The following is a 26927-nucleotide window of genomic DNA, read 5'->3' as shown; positions in this document are numbered from 1 at the left end:
ATTAGAAAAAGCACAAATAAACTCAGATAAACAATAAAATAGAAATTTTGAAAATCAAAGAAAAGATGAAAAAATGAAAAAGAAAAAAGTGAATTGTTAAATGAAACTAGGAGCAAGTTTTTTTGGGGAGGGAAGGGAACATAAATAAGAGATTAGCCAATTTGCAATCTTTTTTACTCACCTACCATGCAAGAGAGAAACAAAATTATCAAAATCAGGAATGAAAAAAGGAAAACTCATACAGATGAAGAAATAAAGGAAACGGTTTTTTAAAAAACTATTTATACCAATTATATGCCAATGAAACTGACAACTTAAATGAAATGATTGATTATTTACAAAACCATAAAATACTGAGGTTAACAGACTAAGAAATATAAAAATTTAAGTAACCCAATCTCAGAAAAAGAAACAGATCTAGAGAGACTTGTAAATGAATTTTGTCAAACATTTAAAGAAAATTTGCTCCGGTATTAAATAAATTACTTTGCAAAAGTAGAAAAAGTATCTTAAACTTCTTTTATGAGGCACGTATGGTCCTGTTACCAAATTAAGGAGAGTTGAAGCACAAAAGAAAATTATAGACCGACATGAGTATTAATGAGTATTGAATATTTTTAATCAATTAATGAGTATTGATTCAAAATATTGAATAATACATTCGCAAAGAAAGTATTCCTTATCTTCCCCCCCCCCCCTTTTCTGAACTCCCCTAGTACCTTTGAGGGAATCAACATCTCCCCAGTTACCCAGGTTTATAACCTTGTTTTTTCCCTAACTCTTCACTGTCACTTGTTTCATATATTTAATCTGTTGCTAAATTTTGTTGTTTTTACAATCTTAACATCTTTCCTATATATCCCCTTCTTTCCACTCTCACAGCCACTATGCTAGATGAGGCCCTCATCATCCTTCACCTAGACTATGGCAATAGCCTTCTGGTTGGTTTTCTTTTCTCAAGTCTCTCTCCATTCCAGTCTATTCTCCAGTTAGCTGCCAAAGTGATTTTTTTTTCTATACAGCAAGTATGATCATGTCATATTTTCTGCTCAGAGATTCAGTGCTCTAGCATTTTTTATTATCTCTAGAATTCAATATATTTGTCATTTAAAACTCTTCATAACTTGTTGTAATAGCAATAATGGAGTATGATTTGTGGTCTGTGGTTTCTTCCATTCCCGCCACACGTAACAATGGTAAAAAGGGGCCGCTATATGTGGAATATAGATAATGACCATATTATCTTGTGTAAGTATGTGAAACATCCCCAGTACTCTAGATTTAGCTCAATCCTACTCTAACACTAACAGGATCAAGTGCCCAACAATCAATAGCACCACAAGTTACAAACTCTCTCATGGTATTAGGAGAAACCTGTTTGAGGGGAAATACACTTCACCTTTCTACCACTCAGAGTCTTGAACCCATAACCAACATGTTAGCTATCTAAACAGTCATTTGCAATAATGACAATTTTAGATATTAAATAATTTTAGATTGACAATTTTATATATTAAACATAATTATTTACTTAATAAGGAAAAAGAAATGCTATATTATATAATATAATTAGTATAAGTATATTTTGTACAATTTTTCTATCCTTAGTAATATAATGGAAATTCAGACCCAAGAGATATTACCAAATCCTTAAGAGCACCTGACTACAATAAATTTCTCATCACAGCCCTTTGTTAAAGGTGAAAGGAGAGAGCTTTCACACTGGCCAGGATTATGCACAAAGTGCCAGAAAATGCGAAGGACCCTCTGGAAATACAGTCCTTGGATATCTTGGATAACCGTCTCTAAGACTCACACATGTAATTAAAAAAAAAGAGCACAAGGAATTGACCTCAGTAGCGACAACATTAGGAAGTACCTGAAAAGACCTTGAAGCAAAATGCAAAAATGTACAATTGTATTATGTACAATGTAATACAGGACAGTAATATAATTATATATAATATTATGTGTAATACAATTATATGTAATATATAATATCATATGTAGTACAATTAATATATAATATTTACATAATATTATAGGTACTCACACATTAAGGCAAACTTATTAATAATAAAATTCATCCAATACTCATAGAAACTCAGATCATATTCCTACAAATGTACTCAATAGGAATGGTGAATAAAAGGAGAAACGCTTACAGGAACCTACAAGGAAACACATGAAAGAGAAAATTTCATGTTTAAGATAACTCCTAACTTTAGACTACAGGCTTCTCCGTTATCGTTCCATTCGGGAACATTTTCCGTATAAGAAATTACTTCTCTGCTCATTACTTGACTGTTGATCTTCTTAATTAATTATCACCCTTAAAAGGGAGTTTAGAAAGTATTCGTTCTTACTGTGAATAGTAGTTCTCTTTAAAACAGAAAACTGACAAAACCATCAAATTGGTTATCTCTGGACCAGTCCAACCACTTACTCACTCACGGGGATGCTGTGCTGTCCAATCAGAATACAATTCCTTTCTCTTCTCAGGTTTATGAAGCCCCGGAACACCCCTTATGCTTTTCCTTCTTAGGCCAGAAGTGGCAGCAGAGAGCAACAAGCTCTTGATACAAGCTTTACCAACAGTATTTGAACTATTGACCAACGACACCAGTTCTCTCCTACCCTCCAGAATCACAGGGACTGAATCATCTCTTAATTGATTTCCACTTCCGCAGCTCTGACTCAACAATTTTCCCAATCTGCCAGCTGTGCAATTCAGTTCTCACAGTCCTCTTTTCCAGCTGTTTCTGTCTTCTCTTTCCCTTCTGTTATTCTCTTCTTGCTATGGAAGTTGTAGTTCAATGATATATATGAGAACCTCCTTTATTTAAAAAAATTTTTTTTAAACTAAAAACTGGCCTTTTATTTAAAAAGTCTCAACCTCCCAAATTTCTCCTAATAATTTGGTAATAATAATTTTATTATTTTTTAAATCATTCCAAAGTATATATACATTCAAGTGTATATATGATTTTTAAAAAAATTTTCTTAGTGTTACTCTCTCGTCTCACATCTCCAACCACTTCTCAGATATCTCAAACTACATGTAGACATATTAAATTCAACATGTTCAAAACTGAACTCATTATTTTTCCCCCAAACCCACCTTTTCTCCTAACTTTCCTCTTACTATAGACAGAAATACCACCTTCTCAGTTTCTTAGGTTTGCAAACTGTCATCCTCTGTTCCTCACTATCTTTCACCCGCAATACCTAAGCTGTTGCCAAGGCTCATCGATGATCAATATGAAGGCAAAGCTAACTTTTCCCTGTATAACAATCAATATCAATACATACATAATTTACATAAGCAAATAAACCACTACATACATAATTAACATGTAAAATTATGTATAAATATATAACAACAATAATAAATGTACACATCAACATTTCATAAGCTAATTAAAATGACAAAAATGGCAAAAATAAAATATAAGCACATTCGAATACATATCTCTATTTGTTGTTATAGGACGACATTTGGCTATTAGTAATTACATTTTCAAATTTTTCAGCCTGGGTTTCGTGAAGGCCTGGGGAGCATCTCACTCATCAGAAGGGCTGAATGATTAGTTATCAAATAAAGTCAATAACCAAACTGAAAGGAAAGGAAATTTACCAGCACACCAAAGATGACCATTTGCTCAAAGAGTAGGTGTTTTAGCTTCTGGGGGTGCAGATTGGGTTTTCATAACATTTCAGACCTTTTTAGAGTACATAACCAATGAAAAGCATTTAGTAGCAATTTAGAACAGATAAGTAAAACCTTTTATTGGAGAGCTGACGTAGAGGAAATGAGAATCATTCAAGAGAGAAAATGAATTGTGGATTTCTGGGGTAATATTTGGATTGCAATTGGCAGTGTTTTTTATTGAAATATTAGCACTTATATAGAGCTTTAAGGTTCACACAGCAAGTTATATATTTCATTGGATCCTCACAACCACTCTGGGAAGAAAGGTGCTATTATTTTATCCCTTTCTTGTAGATGAGGAAACTGAGGAACAGAGAAGTTAAGTGATCTGCCCAGCTAGTAAGTGTCTGAGGGCAGATTCGAATTTGTCTTCCTAGTTTCAAGTTCAATGTTCTTTCCATTACCTGGCCTAGAAACTCCTGTTCAAGGACAAGAAAGAAGAATACTTTTATAATACTATACCATAATAATACTTTATAACACTTTTACAACTGTTAAAGAAGTCTATTTGACTTAAGACATCTGGGTTGAGGTAATCCTTAAGAGAAAGCTACAGGCATCTCTAATTTAAGGACAACAAATAACTTTTTTACAATGGATAATAATAATAGTAGCAGACATTTAAATAGTTACTAGTATGAGCCAGGTACTGTACTAAACACTTTGCAATTTTTATTTCAGTTGATCCTTAAAACAATTCTGGGAGGTAGGTGCTATTATTAACTCCATTTTACAAAAGGAGCAAGTGAAGCAAACAAGAAATTAAGTGACTTACACAGGGTCTGAGGCTGAATTTGAACTCATCTTCCTGACTCTCAGCCTAGCAGTCTAACTATACAACCTAGTTATTTGTATGTGGATAAGTCCCTCTCCTTTTCCATGTCATGTACAGTTGGTTATTTCTCCTTTGTATGCAAGTCTAACAACTGATTGATCATTCCTATATCTTTATCTCAGTTTCTAAATTTCTAGATATTTTGTTATCAATATTATGTGATGCTTATGGACAACTTAGGTTGCATATTATCTTCCCCACTGGTATAATCTGTTCTCTCTTGACGGCTGAATTCTCCGGGTCAAATGGCGTATTTTTTAAATGTAATCTTTCCTCATCATCTTTTGAACTTTTATTCCTCTTAAATTTCCTTAGATTTCACTGAGATGCTAGTGGTGGAATTCCCTGAACCTCTGACTGGGCCCAATGGGCAATTAAGTCATGATCATTTGAATGGGAGTCTTTAGTTCTGAAACTTTTTTCTGAATCACAGCAGTGTATTTTTTGTTAGTTCTCAGACACACTCATTTTCAGTAGTCTTTGGTTTCTGTTTCAGCAGAGCAGTTTCTTTTGATGTATCACTTGGATTCCTGGTTACATTATTACTTTTGTGTTCTTAATTTTTTTCTTCCTTCCTTTCTTCCTTCCTCCCTCCCTCCCTACTTCCCTCCCTCCCTTCTTTCTTTCTTCCTTCCTTCCTCCTTTCTTTTCCTTCCTTCCTTCCTTCCTTCCTTCCTTCCTTCCTTCCTTCCTTCCTTCCTTCCTTCCTTCCTTCCTTCCTTCCTTCCTTCCTTTCTTTCTTTCTTTCTTTCTTTCTTTCTTTCTTTCTTTCTTTCTTTCTTTCTTGAAATTGGGGTTAAGTGACTTGTCCAGGGTCACACAGCTAGTAAGTGTTTGAAGTCACATTTAAACGCAGGTCCTCCTGACTCCAGTGCTCTATCCACTGTGCCACCTGTCCACCCTGTGCCCTTAATTTTCAGGTTTTTTTTAAAATTCTAGTATCTCACATGTCACAACTTCCAAGTGATTCACAAGTTTCTCAAGTTCTTCCTGAAAAACAAAATTTTCATTCCTAATCCCTACCAAGAAAAACTCCTCCAAATTTTGTAATCTTGTCTCATTCTTTGGAAAGAAATGTGAATTCACATGGTCTCAGTTTTCGAGACTGGTTTTGTTGGCATTGGCTTTCTCTGAACCAAATACTAATTCTTTTTCATGCGCATAATGTACTTATGCCCAGGTAGTATGAAATTATAGCAAGCAATAATTCTTTTTCTTGATAGTATCTTTACAGTAGTGTTTCTGCATTAATTAGCAGGGATTTAATTGAGGATAAGATCAACTTTTCCTTATGTTCAGGGTCCAGGATGACTACCACTTCTGCTACGAAGCACAAGTGTTTCTGTTTTTTTCTGTAATTCATCTTCAGACATACAAAAGTGTATTTTATTAATGTGCACAATATCCTTATGTCTATTCAAAGCCAAATTACAACAAAAAGTACCTTTCACATTCCATTGGTTATACTGTTCATTTTCTATCCAAAGGTCAGGATCTTTGGTACTTTGATCTCCAGTTACTCCAAATAGGTGGTCAACATGACCATCCTCCTACTCTCTGCAAAAGTGGGCCAGATTACAGATCAGATCTATATATGTGATCTGTAAACCAGTCATCTTTAGATATTACAAAACCACTCACATATATCTTCCATACAGATTAAAATGAGGTCCAGATTGGTTAGGTAACTTGGCCAAGATGACACAGTAGTAGAACAAGGATTCTGACCCATGGAATTTTCTGGCTCTGAATACAGTTTTACCTCCCATTACATAGTGCCTCTAAATATTAGAGTGGCTTCTGTTTTTCTGGGACATGTGCTTGGGAAGTGAAAGAAAATCTTCTAGGAATTTCTAAACCAGAAATTAATGCTCACTTCAGTCAATTTACATGACAAGAAATGATACCAGAAGAAGGAACCTAGAAAAAGTTCCTAGGAATTATGAAGTACTGGGCAAGAAATTTGAGGACTTAAGAGCATACATTGGGCTTTCTTCAATTCAATTTAAGTCAGTATACACACACACACACACACACACACACACACACACACTTACATACTATACAAGGTGCTAGGCTTACATACCTAATAAGTGTCAGAATTGAGACTTGAATTTAAATCCTCAGGATTGCCTGAGTCTGGTATTCTATCCACCATGCCATAGCTGAACCTCTAAATCTGCCCCTGCCTTTTTCTTCAGAAAGTCATTAACATGGTTGAACCAGAAAAAGGACAAAAGTTCAACTGTTACTTTGTTCATCCTTAAAGTCACACAAGACAATCCTTTTCATTATATAGATACAGGGATTCTCATCTCCTTAGGAGCATCTGCTTTACGTGGGTACTACAGTGGAGAGGTGGGTGGGTGGTCGAGTCAGAGTGTAATTTTTGTATTTACCACCAGGTGGTGCTCTGAGATCAAGATACTTACCATCTGACCAGGGTCTCTCTACCTATGTGAATGTAGACTTCCTACTTGGCTCTTAAACATGCCAGGACCTTATTAGAATACCTGTGGCTTCGAATATGAGTCATCTGTTTATCCCACTGTTTTGGGAGGAATAGACTAGCTAGACTCTTAGTGCCTTGGCCAAGATTCTATCTCATCTTGTTCAGTCTAAGGTTGAAAAAAATCTCATAATTTATTTCATAACTTTGTCAAAATGATGAATTCATATGTCTCTGTCAAGAGTCATATCTCTTATCTCTTCACTTTATATACTATATTTAGCTAATGAAAGTAAAACAAATGGTATGTGACGTAGTCAGTAGTGTATTAGAGCTGTCTTGAATTTGCTTTTGAGAACCAACTGTTAAATTTTCATTGTGGGCATTTACATCTTGGAAATCGACAAATGCTACAAATCAGGGTGTGATTTATTGTTCTGTTGATTTTTAGACTTATGAAAGTAATGAAGAAAATGTCAATAATGCAGGTTAAAAATGTATTATGTGTCCTTTTTTTTCTCCTAGAGAGCTGATTGTTTAACTACTAGCATGGAAGGAAGGAAACCAGTACTTACTAAATGCCTACTATGTGCCAGATATTGTGCTAAGTGCTTTACAAATATTACCTCATTTTATCCCTACAAAAACCATGGGAGGTGGATATTATTATCCCCACTTTATAGTTAAGGAAAGAGGCAGACAAAAATTAAGTGACTTTTCCAGGGTCACACAGCAGATTTAAACTCAGGTTTTTTTTGACTCTAGACCCGGTGATCTTTCCAAGCAATCTGATATAGGCTATAACGTACAATCATATTAAACATATTTCCACATTAGTGTTATTGTGAAAGAAGTATCAGAACAAAAGGGAAAAACCACAAGAAAGAAAAAAACAACCAACCAAAAAAGAAAATAGTATTCTTTGATCTGCATTCAGACTCTATAGTTCTTTCTCTGCATATGGAGAGCATTTTTCATCATGAGTTGTACAGAATTGTCTTAGATCATTGTATTGCTGAGAAAAACTAAGTCATTTACAGTTAATCATTTTACAATGTTGCTGTTATTGTGTACAGTGTCTTCCGGGTTCTTCTCCCTTCACTTTGTATCAGTTAATGTAAGTCTTTCCAGGTTTTTCTGAAAGCATCCTGCTTGTCATTTCTTATAGCACAATAGTATACCATCACAATCATACACCACGACTTATAAATCATTCCTGAATTCATGGGTATCCCCTCAATTTCCAATTCTTTGCCACCACAAAAAGAACTACCAAAAATATTTTTATATATATGTCTTTTCCCCTTTTTCTTTTGAAATCTCTTTGGGATACAGACCTAGTAGTGGTATCACTGGGTCAAAGGGTGTGCACAGTTTTATAGCCCTTTGATCATAGTTCCAAATTGCTCTCCAAAATGGTTGGATCAATTCACACTCCACCAATAAAGTATTAATGTCCCAATTTTCTCACATCTCCTCCAACATTTGCCAATTTCCTTTTTTGACATACTAGCTAGTCAGCTAGGTATGAGGTAGTACCTCAGAGTTGTTTTAATGTTCATTTCTCGAATCAATAGTAATTTAAAACATTTTTATATGATTGTAGATAGATTTGATATCTTCATTTGAAAACTGCCTATTCATATTCTTTGTCTATTTATGAACTGGGAAATAACTTGGGATGATTCATATACATTTGACTCAGTTTTCTATATATTTGAGAAATGAGGCCTTTACCAGAGAAACTTGGTGTAAATCCTGCCTCTTCCCAATTTTCTGCTTTCCTTTTAATCTTGGTTGTATTGATTTTGTTTATATAAAACCTTTTTTTCAATTTAATGCAATCAAAATTATCCATTTTATATCCTGTAATCTCTTGTTTCATCATAAATTCTTCCCTTATCCATAGATCTGACAAGTAAACTGTCACCTAATTTGCTTATGCTATCATCATTTATGTCTAAATTAAATACCCAAGGATCTTGACATATGTTATGAAATATGTTGGTTTTCACCTAGTTTTTGCCAAACTGCTTTCCAGTTTTCCCAGAAGTTTTTGTCAAATAGTGAATTTTTGTCCTCAAAACTTGGACAATGTTGAGAATTTTGAAAAAGAAATAGTAAGGACAAAATTGAGGCAATGACATTGAGAATAGAAAGTAAGAAATAAATTCTGAAGTCACTAGCAGAATCAGTAGGAGTCAGGACATAAGAGAATGAGATTGAACTACATATGACTCAAAGGTTTTGAGGCTGGATAACTATTACTTAAATGGTGTAATTGACAGAAATGAGGAAGTGAAGAGAAGGAGTTGGTTTCAGGGAAAACCAAAAGACAAACAAGCTTGGAACATGTTGAATGGGATGTGGTGTAGCTGTGGTCTACTAATTTTCAGGACTTCTCCCAATCTTTCTTCAATGAGTTCAGTGTCTGGCTTAGTCTTTCCTCCTTAGCTGTACTCTCATACTAGGGTACTTCAGCATACATATTGATACAACCTTAAACATTCTAACCTCATAGTTCCTCAACTTACTCATTTTTTTTTTTACATGCTCCTCTGCCCCACCTCATCCACACACACAAAAATAGTTATACCCATGATCCTTCTATTCTCATTCCACTTCTCTCTCTGCCTTACAACCTCAAACACTATTCTTTAACTACATCTTAACTTCCAATCCCTCTGTCCCTCAGATCTTTCTCAGCCCATCACTTCTACAATAGCTATAATCTCCTCTCTTTCCCATCGTGACCCTTTGGTGAACCAATCTGACTCTTCATTGCCATATTGAAACCTTTTCCCCTGTATCATATCATTGATCTTGCCCTGCCATGCCTCAACCTTGGATTATTCTCACCATTCACTTCTTCCATTTCTATATATATGTTGATGAACAAAGCTAGAGAAAATCATGAAATCAAGTTGACTGAGTACACTACAAATTAATGTAACATGAACTCAATTGGGCCCTTATTAATGCAAAGCAATTCTTTCATACCTCCCTAATTACCTGCCCATGGAGTAACTAGGCGGTGTAGTGGATACAGCACTGGGCCTAGATTCAGGAAGATCTGAGTTCAAATGTGACCTCAGACGCTAGCTATTTGACCCTCAGAAAGTCATTTAAACCTTATTTTCTTCAATTTTTCATCTGTAAAATGGAGACTCACTAGAAAAGGAAATGGCAAACCACTACAGTATCTTTGCCCAGAAAACTCCATGGACAAAGTTCATGGGGTCATGTAGGGTTGGGTGCCACTGACCAATTGAAAATAACATCGGAATCACTTCCCATAGTAGCTCTTCCAAATTCTTTCATCCTCCTCAGGCCTCCTACAACTCCCCCTCTCTTTCCCTTTTCAGCTGAGAAACTTGTCTCTTATTTTACTGAGAAAATTGAGGCCATTCTCTGAGAGTTCGCTTTTTCCCCCTCCTACTCATCTTACGTTATTTAGATGTCTTCTGCTACTTTCCTGTCTCATGTGATTCTTTTCTTTGTCCCTCTACATATACAAGTGATACCATTCCTTCTCATCCTCTCCAATAGATTGTCCCCATTCTATTACTTATGTTCAGTCTCTCCCCATGTACTACTGGTTGCTTCTCACCTACCTACAGATATGCCCATATTGTCCATAGCTTTGAAAAACTCACTTGATCTATTCATTTACATTAGATATTGTCCTGTATCTGTCTTCTCTTTTGTGATTGTATGTGGCTTGTCCTTTGTTCTCTAAGAGGACCATGACATCAGGGAGATGATGACATGACTTGCAATTGACTTTGATTTGAGTAAGGGAGTGCTGTGCAAGATCACTACCCTCACTTTCTTCTCCAGAGCCATCTGGGTTCAGTGACCAGGCATCAGTCAGGGACAACTGGAAATGACCCAGAATGCAGTGGGAGACATTGACCCTTTTAAGTTAGGGTCTTTCTGAGTTCTCATTTTTGTGGTTAAACTCTTCAAAAAGGCTATCTATAATGCGTTTGCTTCCCTTATGCTCTTTAAAAAACTCTCTACAGTGTTAGTTTCCCATTTCACCATTCAACTGAAACTGATCTCTCCAAAGATTACTTAATTGCCAAAATGTGATCTTTTCTCAATTGTCACCTTTCTTGAACTCTCTACAGCTTTTCACATTGCCACCCTCCTCCTTCTCCTTGATAACATTCTTTGTTTTCCTTCTATCTATCTGACTAGGTCTTCTCAGTCTCTTTTGCTGGATCTTGATCCAAGACACACATAATAACTATGAAGGGCCCCTCAGGACTCTGTCCTGGGCTCTCATTTTCTTCTGTACTATTTTCCTAGATGATTTCATAAGCTCCAATGGATTCAATTATTATTTCCCTACTGATGCTTCTCAAATCTACATATATAATTTTAGCCTCTCTGTTGATCCCCAGGTTCTCATTTGTAATTGCATGTTAGGGGTCTCAAAATGCATATCCTCCTAAACTCAACATATCTAAAAAGAAACATCTTTTTTCCATAATACTTATGTTGAGGGTACCATTATCTGGTACCATTCCCAGTCATCCAAGTTCAATACCTCCTGTATTCACTCTCTCTTTAATTGCTGATACAAATTAAAGCTCTTCTCTAAGAGTGAACAGTTTGTTACTAACTTGGAGGGAAAGTTGAGTCAACACATAGTTGGCAACAGTGGAGCAGAAAAGAAGTGGGCAGCTTTTAGAGATTTGGTGTACAGCACTGCATTTGCTCATCTGGGTCAGAACACTCACAAAAACTAAGACTGGTTTGATCAAAATGATGGGGAAATTCAGAAGCTGCTAAGCAAAAAACAAGAACTCCACAGGATATACCCCCTGGATAGTTTATCCACCTCTAAGGGGGCAGCATTTAATTCCATCAAAAGCAAAGTACAAGCAAAACATAGAGAGATACAGGATTCCTGACTTGGTAACAAGGCAAATGAAATTCAGTTTTATGCTGATAGTAACAATCCAAAGCGCTTTTATGATTCCCTGAAAGCTATTTATGGACCAAAAACTCATGGTGCATCACAACTACTCAGTGTTGATGGAACCACATTGATTAGTGATAAGGACATGATCCTAGAGAGATGGACTGAACACTTCCATAGTGTTCTCAACAGACCATCATCAATCAATGCTGAGGCCACTGACCATTTACCTCAGATTGAAGTCAATCCCTCCTTAGCTGAAATTCCAACTGAAGAAGAGGTTTTGAGGGCCATTAAAATCATTTCATGTGGCAAAGCACCTGGTGCTGATTCTATTCCAGCTGATATTTACAAGGTAGGGAGAACATTACTCACACAAAAGCTGACTGAAATTTTCCAGATTATATGGCAGGAGGAGGTTATCCTCCAGGAGTTCAAGGATGCCTCCATTATCCATCTCTATAAAAGGAAAGAGAATAAATTGTCCTGTGACAATCCCGGGGGGGGGGGGGGTGTCTCTCTCTTAGTCATTGCTGGCAGAATTCTTGCTAGAGTCATCCTTAATAGACTGCTCCTTCACCTGAAGGATGATAATATGCCTAAGAACTAGTGTGACTTCAGAAAGGGCCAAGGAACAGTTGATATGCTGTTTGCTGCCCAACAACTCTAGGAGAAATGCCAGGAGCAGAACAGAGGTCTGTACACAATGTTTGTAGATCTGACGAAAGCCTTTGATGCTGTTAGTCATGAGAGCTTATGGTTTGGTTGCCCAGAGAAGTTCATCAGTATTGTATATCAGTTTCATAATGTTTGCCCAGGTTCTGGATAGCGGACAATGCTCTCATGCCTTCCTAGTCACCAATGGAGTGAAACAGAGCTGTGTGCTTGCTCCCATGCTTTTTAGCATGATGTTTTCAGTCATGTTGTCTAATACTTTCAATGAAGATGAACATGGCATCAAAGTCAACTACCATACTGATGGAAAGTTCTTCAATTTAAAAAGGCTGCAAGCCAAGACCAAAGTGGAGAGAGTGTTGGTGCATGATTTTTTGTTTGCAGATGATTGTGCACTCAACACAGCCTCTGAAGCTGAGATGCAACAAAGTCTGCATCAATTCTCTGCTGCCTGTGCTAATTTTGCCCTAATAATTAACACCAAGAAAACACAGGTGCTCCATCAGCCACCACCACATCATCCATATGTGGAACCATCGGTTATAACAAATGGATATGTTTTGAATGCTGTGGATAAGTTCCCTTACTTTGGTAGCGTACTTTCCAAGGATGTACACATTGACAATGAGGTTAATGTGTGCATTGCCAGAGCTAGTTCAGTTTTTGGGAAGCTCTGAAGAAAATTTTGGGAGAGAAGAGGTATTTGACTACCAAACTGAACGTCTACAGAGCCATTGTGCTGGCCTCATTTTTGTATGCCTGTGAAACATGGACAGTCTACCAGCGCCATGCCAGGAAACTGAATAGTTTCCATTTGAACTGTCTTTGGAAGATTTTGAGGATCACCTGGCAGGATAAGGTACCAGACACTGAAGTCCTCCCTTGAGTTGAACTGCCAAGCATTTAAACAATGCTTCAGAGAGTGCAACTCCGATGGACTGGCCACATTGTTCTAATGCAAAATGTACTCTTGCCAAAAAGACTACTTTATGGAGAACTCACATGGGGCAGGCAATCACATGGTGGTCAGAAGAAGCAATACAAGGACACACTCAAGGTCTCTGTCAAGAACTTTGGATTTGACTGTGTGACATGGGAGACACTGGCACAGAACCACTCAACACGGCATACCCACATCTGCTGTGCTCTATGAGCAAAGTAGAATTGAGAAAGCACAAAGTAAATGTAGGATGTGCAAATTTGGAGTATCCACCCCAAATATTCACACGGACTTTCTCTGCCCAACCTGTGGTAGAGCAGTCCAAGTTCATATTGGTTTGATCAGTCACAGTTGGACACACTGAAATTTAACTTCATCATGGTGATGTCTTTTTGGTCCTCTTCAAGAACGAAGGACAACAACCAACCACTGGTTGTTAAGGACTGTTGGTTTTTATTTGAATTTTGCCTCTTGCATATGTGCCCTTCTTTCCTATGATACTTCCACCTCTATGTTCAAAACCCTCATCACCCCACACCTGGACTGTTGTGGTAGCCTTTTGATCACTCCAAATCTTTCATTCCAGTCTATCCTTCATTCAGCTGTCAAGTGATCTTCTGACTATGCCATCCCCTACCCTTACTACTTAATGAATGTTAGTAGGTCTCTATTACTACCAGGGTCAAATATAAATCTCAAATATAAAAACATTCTGCTTGGTGTTGAAAGCTCATAATGATGTTCAAAGTTCATTTCCTATCCCTTACCTTTCCAATCTTCTTACACCTTACAGATTCTCTTACCCTCATCATATACTCTGACATTTGTGACTATGCATTGAAAAATAATGAACTAAATATGAAGACCAAACAAGCTAGTTGGCAAAACTGATGCTAAATATCAAAAGTTTTTTTGGATTGGTTCTAATAAGGGATATGTGAGTCAAGAGAGCTCAGGTTTGTTGCCCTGGGTTGAGGGTATCAGAGAGATCTGGTCCAGGATCCAAGCCCTGCCGCTTTTATTATCTTAAGTCTTTTCATATCTCTCAGTTTTTTTTACATCTTTGAAATGAATTAGAGGATGGAAATAGAGGGAAGGAGGCAAGTGACTCAATTTTTTTCTCTCTGACTCAAATTCTTTTTTCCCCCAGGATGACAAGGTCCCTTGTGTACAGTAGAGGGACAAGATGCAACTCTGAATTGTGCCTGCAACATTAAGAAGTATTCCAATGTCCTGAAGGCCTGGCAAAGATTAGGGAGTGATGGCCAACTGGAGACCCTGGTACTAATGAGTAACATGAAAGGAGAATTAAACCAGGTTCAGACTGACAAGTTTATCTGTTTTCAGACAAACCTCCCTACTCTATGATGAATTTCACAATTACAAGAGTCCAGAAGCAGAACTCTGGAATATACCAATGTGTGATCTACCAGCTACCCCAGGAACCCCTCATCCTGCAGAACCCATTCCTACCAACTACATGTGACAGTAAGCAGCAAGGAGGAGTCAGGAAATGAAGATGCCTTCTATGCCTTTTGGTTTCTGGGACAGAGAAATAGCCAGACAGATAGTTAGAAGGATGAGCTACAAAAATGTAGCTTGGTATGCTGAATGTAACCCTGGATTAGGAGTCAGGAGAACTGGGTTCTAATTCTAGTTCTCTGTGATGTCCAGGCAAATGACTTTGGGCAGGTCACTTGACCACACTGGGCTTGAATTTTTTCATCTATAAAATAAGAAAATTAAATTTCTTTTTTTTAATTTTTCATTTTTAACACAGTTTATATCACATTAAAACAATTCCAACTATTGGTCAGGTGATACTTCTCTTAAAGCATTTACAATATAGACCACAAATGAATTTTTTTTAACATTAAACCAACTGAGACACAAATAATAACTATGTAGGTTCACTTCACAAGCCCTTGACCTAATTGTCTCCCCACTATGACTAAGAATTTAAGGACCCTAACTTATTATTGTTGGTCTAAAGTCCTAAGCCTAATAGCTTAATTTTAGACTTAACCTTGGAAATTCCCCTACCAACAATCTATAATTTAATAGATCTGGTATTAAGCTTACAAAACTTTCGACTATAGGAAATTGCCACTAAGAGTAGCTTAGTATCTCCCCGACTTCATGTCAACTTAGAATCTCCCCAGCTTCATGTCAGTTCCAGGCAGGAGTAGATTGTCAACTTGCATTCAGTCAGGCTTAAAGTTTGCCAGGTGTCAGTAGGGAAATTGAGTCAGGAGCATCCTACCTCAGCCCAGGCTGTACAGCTGCTCTCCCACCCTTCCCATGAGATCACCTTTTGCAGTTCATACCAGCATCTCACAGGCTTACTGGCATCATGGATTGGAGACTCAGACTGCCTTTCTTGCTATCCACACCTGGAGTTAGACTCAGAGGAACAGTAGTCAGTTAATAGTCCCATAGAATCTTAAAATAGCAAGTTCCAATAACCAGGTATCAGATATGACTATAATTTCACATTGTCTAAGGAATATCTTTCGAGGCAAGTTTTACATGGATTACATGCCTTTCTATACATGTTCTAGTTCCTGATTAAATAACAATCATAAAATCAAATTTACCATTAAAACCTTAACTTTTCCATCAATGCCAAATTTTACCTGAGGTTACTTGCCTCTAGGAAACAGACTAAAATTCTTTTCCCCAAACTAAAGATGTCTCTGATTTAGTCTCAGTAATTAATTCAGTCAATTGTTTTGATACTAATTGCTTTTACATCATTTTGTAACATGTAAAATCATTCTCCCCCTCTCTCCCCTTCCCCACCCCTTAATACCTTGCATTTTGATAACTCCTTCCATCAATGTACCCTCCCTTCTATCACACCCTACCCTTCCCTTCTTCCCATCTTCTCTCTTTTCTTGTAGGGAAGTTGAATTTCTATACTCTGTTACCTGTGTTTCTTATTTCCTGGTTATATGCAATAATAATTCTCACCATTTGTTTCTAATACTTTGAATTCCAACTTCTCTCCCTCCCTCCCCACCCATTCCCACTGAGAAGGCAAGCAATTCAATACAGGCTAAATATATGTCATTTTGCAAAAGATGTCCGTAATAATCATGTTGTGTAATATTAACTGTATTGCCCTCTATTCTACCCTATCCCTCCTTATTTTTTATTCCCTCATTTGACCTTGTCCCTTCCTGAAAGTGTTTATTTCTTGTTACTCCCTTCTCCCATTTGCCAGATCCTGTGTTATCCTGATTGTATTTCCACAATATTCAAATTGTTTCTTTCTAGCTGCTTGCAATATTTTCTCCTTGACCTGGGAACTCTGGAATTTGGCTACAATGTTCCTAGGAGTTTCTTTTTTTGGATCTCTTTCAGGAGGTAATTGATGGATTCTTTCAATATTTATTTTGCCCCTGGTTCTAGAACATCAAGGCAATTTTCCTTGATAACTTCATGAAAGATGATGTCTAGGCTCTTTTTTTGGTCATGGCTTTTAGGTAGTCCCATAATTTTTAAATTGTCTCTTCTGGATCTATTTTCCAGGTCAGTTGTTTTTCCAATGAGATATTTCACATAATCTTCCATTTTTTCATTCTTTTGGTTTTGTTTTGTGATTTCTTGGTTTCTCATAAAGTCATTAGCCTCTATCTGTTTCATTCTAATTTTTAAAGAACTATTTTCTTCAGTGAGCTTTTCAATCTCCTTTTCCATTTGGTTAATTCTGCTTTTCAAAGCATTCTTCTCCTCATTGGCTTTTTGAACCTCTTTTGCCAATTGAGTTAGCCTATTTTTAAAAGTGTTATTTTCTTCAGCAATTTTTGGGTCTCCTTTAGCAAGTTGTTGACCCACTTTTCATGATTTTTTTTCATCTCTCTCATTTCTCTTCCCAATTTTTCCTCCACCTCTCTTACTTGATTTTCAAAATCCTTTTTGAGCTCTTCCATGGCCTGAGACCATTGAATATTTATTTTGGATGTTTGGGATACAGAAGCCTTGACTTTTATGTCTTTCTCTGTTGGTAAGTATTGTTCTTCCTCATCTGAGAGGATGGGAGAAGATATCTGTTCACCAAGAAAGTAACCTTCTATAGTCTTATTTTTTTTTCCCTTTTTTGGGCATTTTCCCAACCAGTTACTTGACTTTTGGGTCCTTTGTCAAGAGTGGGGTATACTCTGGGAATCTGTAAGATCTCAGTTCCTCCAAGGTGGCACAATCAAGTGTGTACACTGGTCTGGGAGCAAGAAGAGATTTTTGTGCCCAGAATCTTAGTAGAGTTTTCTCTTCATAATCACCTCGCCTCCAGTTCTGTCAAGTTAGCACTGGGGGCTGAGATTCAGATAAGCCGGATGGGCAGCGCCGCCATTCAGTGTGAGATAAAGATCAGCTGCTGCAGGGCTGAGGTAAGAATCAGCTGCTCAGTGCCCCCAGGAGTTTTACGATCCAACAATGGATGCAGGCTGTTGTAGGGGCTGCTGTGGGAACTGCTGCTGCCCACCCGATGTGGCCTCTGCAGCTGCTACCTGAAACTGGAGCTATGGGAAAGTCCTTCTCCCTTCCTGGCCAGCTGAAAAAATCCTCTCACTGACCTTTGGTACCTGTGGGTTGAGGGATCTGCAAACAGCTGCTACTGCAACTGGGGTTTCTGCCCCTGAGCCCTGCTCAAGTCCTCCTCTCAGAGCTGCACCATGCAGCCAAGGCTGGACTGGGCTTTGCTCCACATTGGTGTGACAGACGTTTCCCGTTGCCCTTTCAGATCACCCTGGGCTGGAAATCTCCTCCACATCTGCTGCTCTAGAATTTGTTGAGAGTCTTTCTTTACAGGTATTTTATGGGCTGTATAGGAAGAGCCAGTATATGTATGTCTTTCTACTCCACCATCTTGGCTCCTCCCCAACAATAAAATTTTTGAGTTGGAAAGTGTGATAGTATCATTATCTTCTGTAAGCTTCTTTTTTCCTTCCATCCTCAACAATGTGGAGAGACTTTTTGAAACTGCCCCTAGGAACATAAAAAATCTCAGCCATATATAGTCTGCGTCTCTCAGGCTTGGTGGTTGTCTAAGACCACTAGATTTAGTGACCCAAGTGTTTCCAGATGGAGATGAGAAAGTTTGGTCCAGAAGAGTCAGGTTCTAATGTATTCTTGCTATATTAGGGAAAAGTCAACCTCCTTTTTCAAATATTCAGTGAATTATGAGTTCCTCATTTTATCCCAATATCAAACTAAGAGGAGCATTACTGGTGTTAGAGCTGAGCCTCCAGAAGAAGGGATCTTAAGAATCACCTCATCTGATACCCTATGGGACTATGTGATATATGAATCTCCTCTTCAATGACCCTTACAGACACTGTTCAATTACTGCCTATTAAATACCTTTAGGGACAGGGAACTTACTACCTCGTATTAGGTTATTTACAACTCCAATCTTTCCATATAAAGTTCTTCAAATATTTAAAGACAGCTATCCTATCCTTCTGCTGTTAAATAGTCCCAATTCCTTCAACTATTTCTCCATGAATGTCCTTACTCTAGTTGCTTACCTTCTATTGGATACTCCCTAGAGTAAGTGTTTCTTCTAAAATGTAATGACCAGAATGGGACATGTTACTTCAGATGTGGTCTTGACAGGGACATTGGATATTACATCTCCCTAATTATGGACATCATGCCTCTTATTGGAGAAAGGAAAGGGTATGCATTTGTTAAGATCCTACTATGTGATCTTCACAACAACTCTGGGGTGGGGGGATTTTATTATTCCTATCTTATAGTGGAAGAAACTGAAGACAGTTAAATGATTCATCCATGGTCACATAGTCATCAGCCTCAACTTCACTTTCTCTTTCAGAATCATTGAAGTTCAGTGGCAAGACAAAAGTCAGGAAGACTGGTAATGGCCCAGGATGCAGTGCATGACTTTGGTGTTCTTGATATTTGACCAAGCGCCAAGTGCTACGCAACTCCTACCATTGGAACAAATTGATTCTCACCTACCCATTCCACCAGGGGAAGTCTTCGCATACTTGTGCTAGACACCCTCCTAAGTCACAGAGGGGTTAGAGGCCTGTTGGTTACCTTCAACCTGGTTTAGCCTGACTGCTGAGAGGGCTTACCAGGGTGTGGCTGCTGCATATGCTGTAGCTTCTTGGGAGAATTGAGTGGCAGGTAGATAAAAAAGGTGGATGAGCAGTCCTGAAGAAGGCTCAGCATGCCCTCATACCAGAAGTGCTAGGTTTCCTTGAACACCCCAAATACTCTAGATTCTATTGTGTTAATTTTTCAAACCTCAGAATATTAAGGAGTTTTTTCAATGAGCTTTGTAATTGCTCAAAATAGAATGGTCTGACAATCTACACAGTAAAAATAAATGGATGCAAAATGTATGGCATGTTCAAGGGACACTGTGGAGACCAGCCTGACTGTAACAGAGTATACATACATACACACAGACACATATATGTGTGTTTATATGTAAACATACATGTATGCACACACATACACATATACATGCCTATATATACATATGCGTGTATGTATGTATATGTGTATATGTCTATGTCTATATAGAAATAAGATTGACAAGTTACGTGCTAGGTTATGTATGCTTCAAAAGTCAAGCAGAAATATTTAGAATTTACATGATAAGAAAGAGGAGCCTTCTCGAGGTTTCTCAGCAGGGAAGTGACATGATGAAGACAGTATTTTAGCAAGAAGAATACCAAGGGCAACATTTCTTCTAGGCATGAGAGTGCAACAAATTATGTGTGTTTGTGGGGGAACCAAGTGTTGCCTGAAACAAAATAGAGCCTAGAATTCATAGGATTACAGGATGAAGAATGAAAAGGGACCTGAATTGAAATGAAATATTATTGTGCTATAAGAAATGGCAAGCTGAATGATTTTCAGAAAAACCTGGAAAGACTTAAACGAACTCATGCAAAGTGAAGTCAACAGAACCAGGAGAACATTGTACACAGTAACAAAAATGTTGTATGATGAAGAACTGTGAATGACAGTATTCTTAGCAATGACTATTTATCCTTAGTGATACAATGATCCAAGACAATCCCAAAGACTATTAATGAAAAATACTATCTTCCTCCAGAGAAAGAACTGATATTTTCTGAATATCGACTGAAACATTCTATTCTTTTTTTCCTTCCTTCCTTCCTTCCTTCCTTCCTTCCTTCCTTCCTTCCTTCCTTCCTTCCTTCCTTCCTTCCTTCCTTCCTTCCTTCCTTCCTTTCTTTTCCTCCTTCCTTCCTTTCTTCCTTCCTTTCTGTTCTTGCACAAAATGACTAATATGGAAATATTTTACATGATTTCAGATATATAACCTGTATTGCTTACCATCTCAGAGAGAGATGAGGGGAGGGAGGGATAGAATTTGGAGCTCAAAACTTTATTAAAATGTTAAAAATATTTTAATAATTAAAAATATTTTATTTTTTCAATTACATGTAAAGATGCTTTTCAACATTCACTTTTATAAGAGTTTGGGTTCCAAATTTTCTCCCTCCCCAAGAGAGCAAGCAATTTGATGTAGGTTATATGTGTACAATCATATTAAACATATTTCCACTTTAGTCATGTTGTGAAAGGAGAATTAAAGCAAAAGGAAAGAAAACGCAAGAAAAAAAGACAAAAAAATGAAAATAGTATGCTTTGATCTGCTTTCAGACTCCATAGCTTCTTCTCTGAGGATGTGGATGGCATTTTCCATCATGATTCTTTTGGAATTGTCTTAGATCACTGTATTGCCAAGAAGAGCTAAGTCTATCAAAACTGATCATTACACAATGATGCTGCGTTCTGCTCGCTTCATTCAGCATCAGTTCATGTAAGTCTTCCCAGATTTTTCTGAAATCCATCTGCCCATCATTTCTTATAGCACAATAGTATTCTCTTACATTCATATACCACACCTTGTTGAGCCATTTTCAAATTGCTGGGCATTGTCTCAGTTTCTAATTCTTTGCCACCACAAAAAGAGCTGCTATAAATATTTTTGTACATGGAGGTCCTTTTCCTTTTTTCTGATCTCTTTGGGGTACAGAACTAGTAGTGGATAATGCTGAATCAAAGGGTATGCACAGTTTTATAGCTCTTTGGGCATGAACTCAAAACTTAAAAAAACAACGAATGTTAAAAAATGTTTTTACATGTAATTGGGGAAAACGAAATAGTATTAAAAATTTTTAAATAAGATAAAAAAAGAAAATGAATCTGGAAAGTCATTGAGTATGAGCTTCTTTTTAAATAGATGAGACCTATGAGTGTTCATTGTTTTGCCTAAACCCAATCAGGTGGTAGGTTGCAGAGGCAAGTTTTGAAAACTCCTTCATGACACATTCTACTCCATTGTTTCCCCACATCAGTAACTCTCATCCTCCAATATGACACACATACACACCCACACCCACACCCACACACATCCTATCAGGCAGCATCCTGAAAATATTTTGAGGCTGAGGGGAACTGGTGGCATCAAGTCCTTGGACAGAAACTCTGGGCACAGTCAGTCACAGGTGGATCAAAGAGCTAGAAATAAGATGGAGGTGGTAGGACACTGGAAGTGGAAGATACTGCTTTTGCTATTTCTCTGTGTTGAAGGTACAAGCATGATGGAGATTGTAATGGGCAGAGTTGGGGAAGTATAGCACCAGTGAGGAGCTCTTGAAAAGGAGTTTTCTAATTACTCTTCATTTCACCCTTTCACTTATTTCCTTGGGAAAGGTGGTGCTTGGGGAGGGATGAGAGTGCAGGTAACTGTGCATAGGGAGGCTCAGCTGCTATCTGAGTCAAAGGAGAGCCCAGAATTCACAGGATTACAGGATTGAGAATGAAAAGGGACCTGAGAAGTCATTGAATATTTCTGACCTCCTTTTTAAATATGTTAAGTATTAAATGTTTGCCCAAATTCAACCAGGTGGTTGAGTCAGAGGCAGGTCTTTTTTTTTTTCTAGTTGCAACCCCACCATTTTTTCCACTACACCATGTCACCTTACTATCTTTGTAAGCAACCAAAATGTCTTTTCAAATTCATTTGTTTTTATGTATTTACTTACCTGCTACAATTTCAGAGGAGGGAAAAAAAATTCTGAGGAATAGAGTGGGGTGGGAAGGCACCATAGAGAGAGGACTTCTTTGTGCTGGGAGGGACAAGAGATAGGGTTTGGGTAGCAGAGGGGAGGGCATTTCAGGTATGGAAAAGAGTAGGTGCCAAACACACAGAAATGGGAATGTCTGGGTCCTGGGAGATGATTAATCTATGAGTTGGTGAAATTGGAGTAAGTTATTTTGGAATCTGGAGGCAACTTATCAGAGTTGGCCATTCAACTCCTATTATTGATTCTTGTACCTACTCTGTCCCATCTAGGATTTTCCCTATCCCCAACCTTTCCTGCTATCCCTCCTTCACCTCCCCCCATTTTAGCTGATATCACAAGAGCTTCCTGAGACTATGACCTCAAGCACCGAGCCCTTTCCTCCCATTCTGGCCCTTCCTCCTAGTCAGTCAAGCCGACTGACATTCTCAGGCCACTGACGCTGAAGGCATGGAAACTGCTTTACAGAAGCATGGAGAGGGGGCAAATTCCATACAACTCAATGATTATGAAGTCCAGCTCTGGAACTTTTATTTTAAAAAATGAGAATATATCGTATTGTGCTTAAGTGCCCACCTGCATTGGTAAACAGAGTTTCCTCACCTGGAAGTTCCCCATACCAATGAGATCACAAATCTGGTCCCTATCCCTGTATTTTTTTTAGTTTAATTTTTTTTAAAGACTGTGTCTCTTTAACTTACCCAGCTTGGAAGTGCAGCATTCACTCCTGGGCTTGATCCCTGTATTGATTGCCATGGAAGCTTTAGCCTGCATCATTTTTTTTTTCTGACCTAAGTAATTTAGCTTTTACTTAGCCTGGTTGCTCTTTGCTCCCTGGGACCCACTATATTTGTGTGGATGCCTGATTGATCAGCTTTAAGCCTGCTATGGCTCAGAACTATTGAGCTCACATGAGTCAAATAGCCTTAGCCTCTCCAACATCAGGGACTATGGTGTACAGCACACACACTACACATCTCTATTCTTAAAGGTTGTCACTTTGGATCTCATTGATTGGACAATAGGACCCAGTCCCAACACCACTCAGGTTCTCCTGGCTCAGTGAATATAAATAGTAATAGTTTCTCTTTTGGTCAGCAATCCAAGGGTGTTCTCCTCTCATTTTGATTTTTTTTTTAAATTAAAGGGACCACCCCTTGACTCACTTCTTAAAGAGGCCTATTTACTGAATGGGTGGGTGTTGCCTCAACTCAAAGTGAGAATGTGTAAAGACCTTAATAACTTAAAGAGGTTAAGGTCTCCAAATGCATCCTGGGCTATCTCCAGTCATCCTGATCCATATCTGGCCACTGGACCCAGCTGGTTCTGGAGGAGAAAGTGAGGCTAGTGACTTTTCACCTCCTCCCTCATTCAAATCCAATTTAATGTCAGTCATATCATCATCTTCTTGGTGTTAGGGTCCTCTTCAAGAATGAAGGATAAACCACAATGGCTGTCATCAGAGTCAACTGTTCAGCAAGAAACTGTTCCATTTCTTTTCCTATAGGGCACAATAACCTTTTCCTTCTTACCCTTCCTCATCTCAGCTCTCCTCAAACTGAGAGGGATTTGGTTGAAGAATGTGGACAAGTTAGGGTAAAGGGAGAGAGGAGAACCAAGTGCTCTGACCACCTCCTTTCTTTTGTCTCCCCTTCAAGGGAGGGGGGATGAGATCTGTTAGTCTATCATTGAAAACCTTAAAAGCCTATATGAATGGAACCCATTATTGTTCTAAACAGTGTCCCTTGGTGGACCGAGTGCTGACATTTCCAGAAGATGAGGATCCACTCTGATACACAGTGACTGTGTGATCTTGGTCAAGTCACTTAATCTCTCAGTGACTCAGTATAGTATAAATTGCAAAGAAGGCACCAATTGATAGGGGAATCTCCTCACCTGGGAGTTACTTATACTAAAAATAAATCATAGATCTACTACCTATGCTTATCCTCTTTTTGAGCTGTAATATAAATTAAATCTGGAGGAGGAAAAACATGCATGAATTGGAAGGTGGGAACTGAAGGGAGGGTGGAGTTTCTCTGACTAACTCTACTCTTCAGCATTACAAGATCTGGTGGAAGAGGAGGAAGAGATGCACATAATAGAGAGACATAACCTAACTGTGGGATGAGTCTACCGTTTTGTGAAACATTCTAATGCCCCGAAGGCCTGGCACAGATTTGGAAATAATGGCCAGCTGGAGACACTGGCACTCAGATCCCCCCTTCTCTAGGACTGGTATTCTATCCACTATGCCACTTGGTTGTCTTGTTTTATACAGTAGATATCAATAAAAAGAAAAGAATACTTTGGGTGTTGCTGAATAAGAAATCATTTAACAACTCACTAGCTTTGATCTGCAAGTACGATGTTGCATAGAACTATATGAACTTTCCTCTTGTCCAATGAATAGGCTACAATAGTATAAGGCTAATGAGATTAAAGATCTTCCCCACACACTAATAGGCCTGCCCATTAAGGGAAGCTTGATTAGGGGGGCTCACACCTTTTGTTAATTTTCCAGTGAGGCATTAGTTCTCAAGAGTTGTGATACCTTCTGACTCTGAAAAGTGTAAAGACTCTGAGGTGAGGTTGTACTTTGGGGCTTACTCTTTGGAAGTGTTTGTTTGGCCAGACCAGACTCTGGGCAGTTCCTAACAAGAACCCCCCTGAACTAAGTGAATAATATATATGTATTTGATTACAGTGATTGTTGACCCCTCAAAAGTTGCTTTCCTTTTAGAAAAGCAGATCTAAGAGCCTGTGATAGCAGGTCCTCCTGTGTATGTTAGGGTCCTTGCTTTTACAAATAGAAAATGTCTCTGTCTGTCTAGGAGGAACGGAGATGAAAACTGTCCAATCTGCAATAAAAGAGACTGAGGCAGAGCTCTGAACAATGGCACTTTGTTAAAGGGTCCATGGTCCCTTCTAATGAAGTGAACCTCAGATCTTCCTCATAATGTGAGATGTCCCCTTCTTCTGGAACTTTGTATATGTTGAGTTTCATATCCAAATATACAAAAGAGACATGGTAAAATACAGAAACCCATTGGTTGACATATGACACATAAACTAAAGTAAGTGAAATGATCTGTCAGCAGGGTGACAATTTAGGTGAAGCAAGAAAGATGAATGGGCTCCTCTTTGGTTAGGCAGGAGGAGATGGTACAAGCTATGCTTTAAGAACATACCAGGGTGGACTTTCCATACCATACCACCACCCATGCTTGGTTTGACGATGCAATTTGATCAAAACAGGATGGAGATCTCTGTCAGCATTCTTGTGATTGCACAGTGAGCTCCATAGCTGGTAAATAAGTAATGAACATTATATGAAAGTTTGAGGACTGTTATAAGGTCCTCTTATTAGAATCTATATTCCTATGTAACTTATACAAAGTATGAATTAATATATAGCTTATTCTTATACTATTATTAGATAATTGATAAGATATATATTAGTAGATGAATATATTAAAATAATTACTAAAAATAATTCATAATGAACTGATTAATATTTATTAGAGTTTGAGTAGGGGTCCTCAATGAATCATTTTTCTCAAGGTCTAGGACCAAACTTTCAAACTTGGAAAATCTTGAATTTAGGCTTACCCAAGAGACAACACCCCAAATTAGTGCTTTCTAAGAAATCTCCCTTTTCTGACTAAAAGGGTAGATTCATTCTGAGATCATACAGGTGAGACATTTAAAAATCCCTCTCTTTTTACATGGGAAATTGGAATTTAGGGACATTGCCCACAAATTACCTCTTGAGTCACATGCAAGTATGCCTTCCTCTTCCATATGCTTTTGGCAGAAGCCACCATCCTGGTTGGGGGAGAAACTGCAAGTTATCTAAAAGCCCTTCTAATTTTAATCCTAGTTCTCTCAGAATATAGCTCTAGTCTTAAAGTTAAATAAAGAAGGAGTAATGAACACATACTGAGAACATTTGATTCACCACTCACTTTTTATGTTCCACATGCAGAGACGGCTTCTTCAATATGTATCTGTTTCCCCTGAGTCTATCAGTTAATTACTTTGAGTTTCCTGTGTTCTATTTGCGAAATGGTGGTAGGAATGTCCACAATTCATAGAGCTGCCAATTATATGATGAAGTTTCATAATCTCATCGTGTTGATTGGGCAACTCATCAAACAGATCTGTTACTATCTTTATCCTCTCTCCCCTTTGCCATATAAATTTTTAATTAAAATTATGTGATTACATACTGAGTATATGGATTATCAGAAAAGAGTTCTGAGAGAGTGTGAAGTGCAAATGTAAG

General features: G+C 37.9%; 1 long non-coding RNA gene across 1 annotated transcript in view; it reads left to right on the top strand.

Moving 5' to 3' along the window:
• Positions 1-14903, top strand: part of LOC140526118 (uncharacterized) — a 310915-nt gene extending 296012 nt beyond the window's left edge. The window contains exon 4 of the long non-coding RNA XR_011974249.1: positions 14692-14903. This is a non-coding gene — a long non-coding RNA (uncharacterized lncRNA). The remainder of the gene's footprint in view (positions 1-14691) is intronic.
• Positions 14904-26927: the final 12024 nt, after the last annotated feature.

This window comes from Notamacropus eugenii, chromosome 2 (genome assembly GCF_028372415.1).
Source record: "Notamacropus eugenii isolate mMacEug1 chromosome 2, mMacEug1.pri_v2, whole genome shotgun sequence".
Lineage (NCBI taxonomy): Eukaryota > Metazoa > Chordata > Mammalia > Diprotodontia > Macropodidae > Notamacropus > Notamacropus eugenii.
This window is presented reverse-complemented; position numbering and strand designations above follow the sequence as displayed.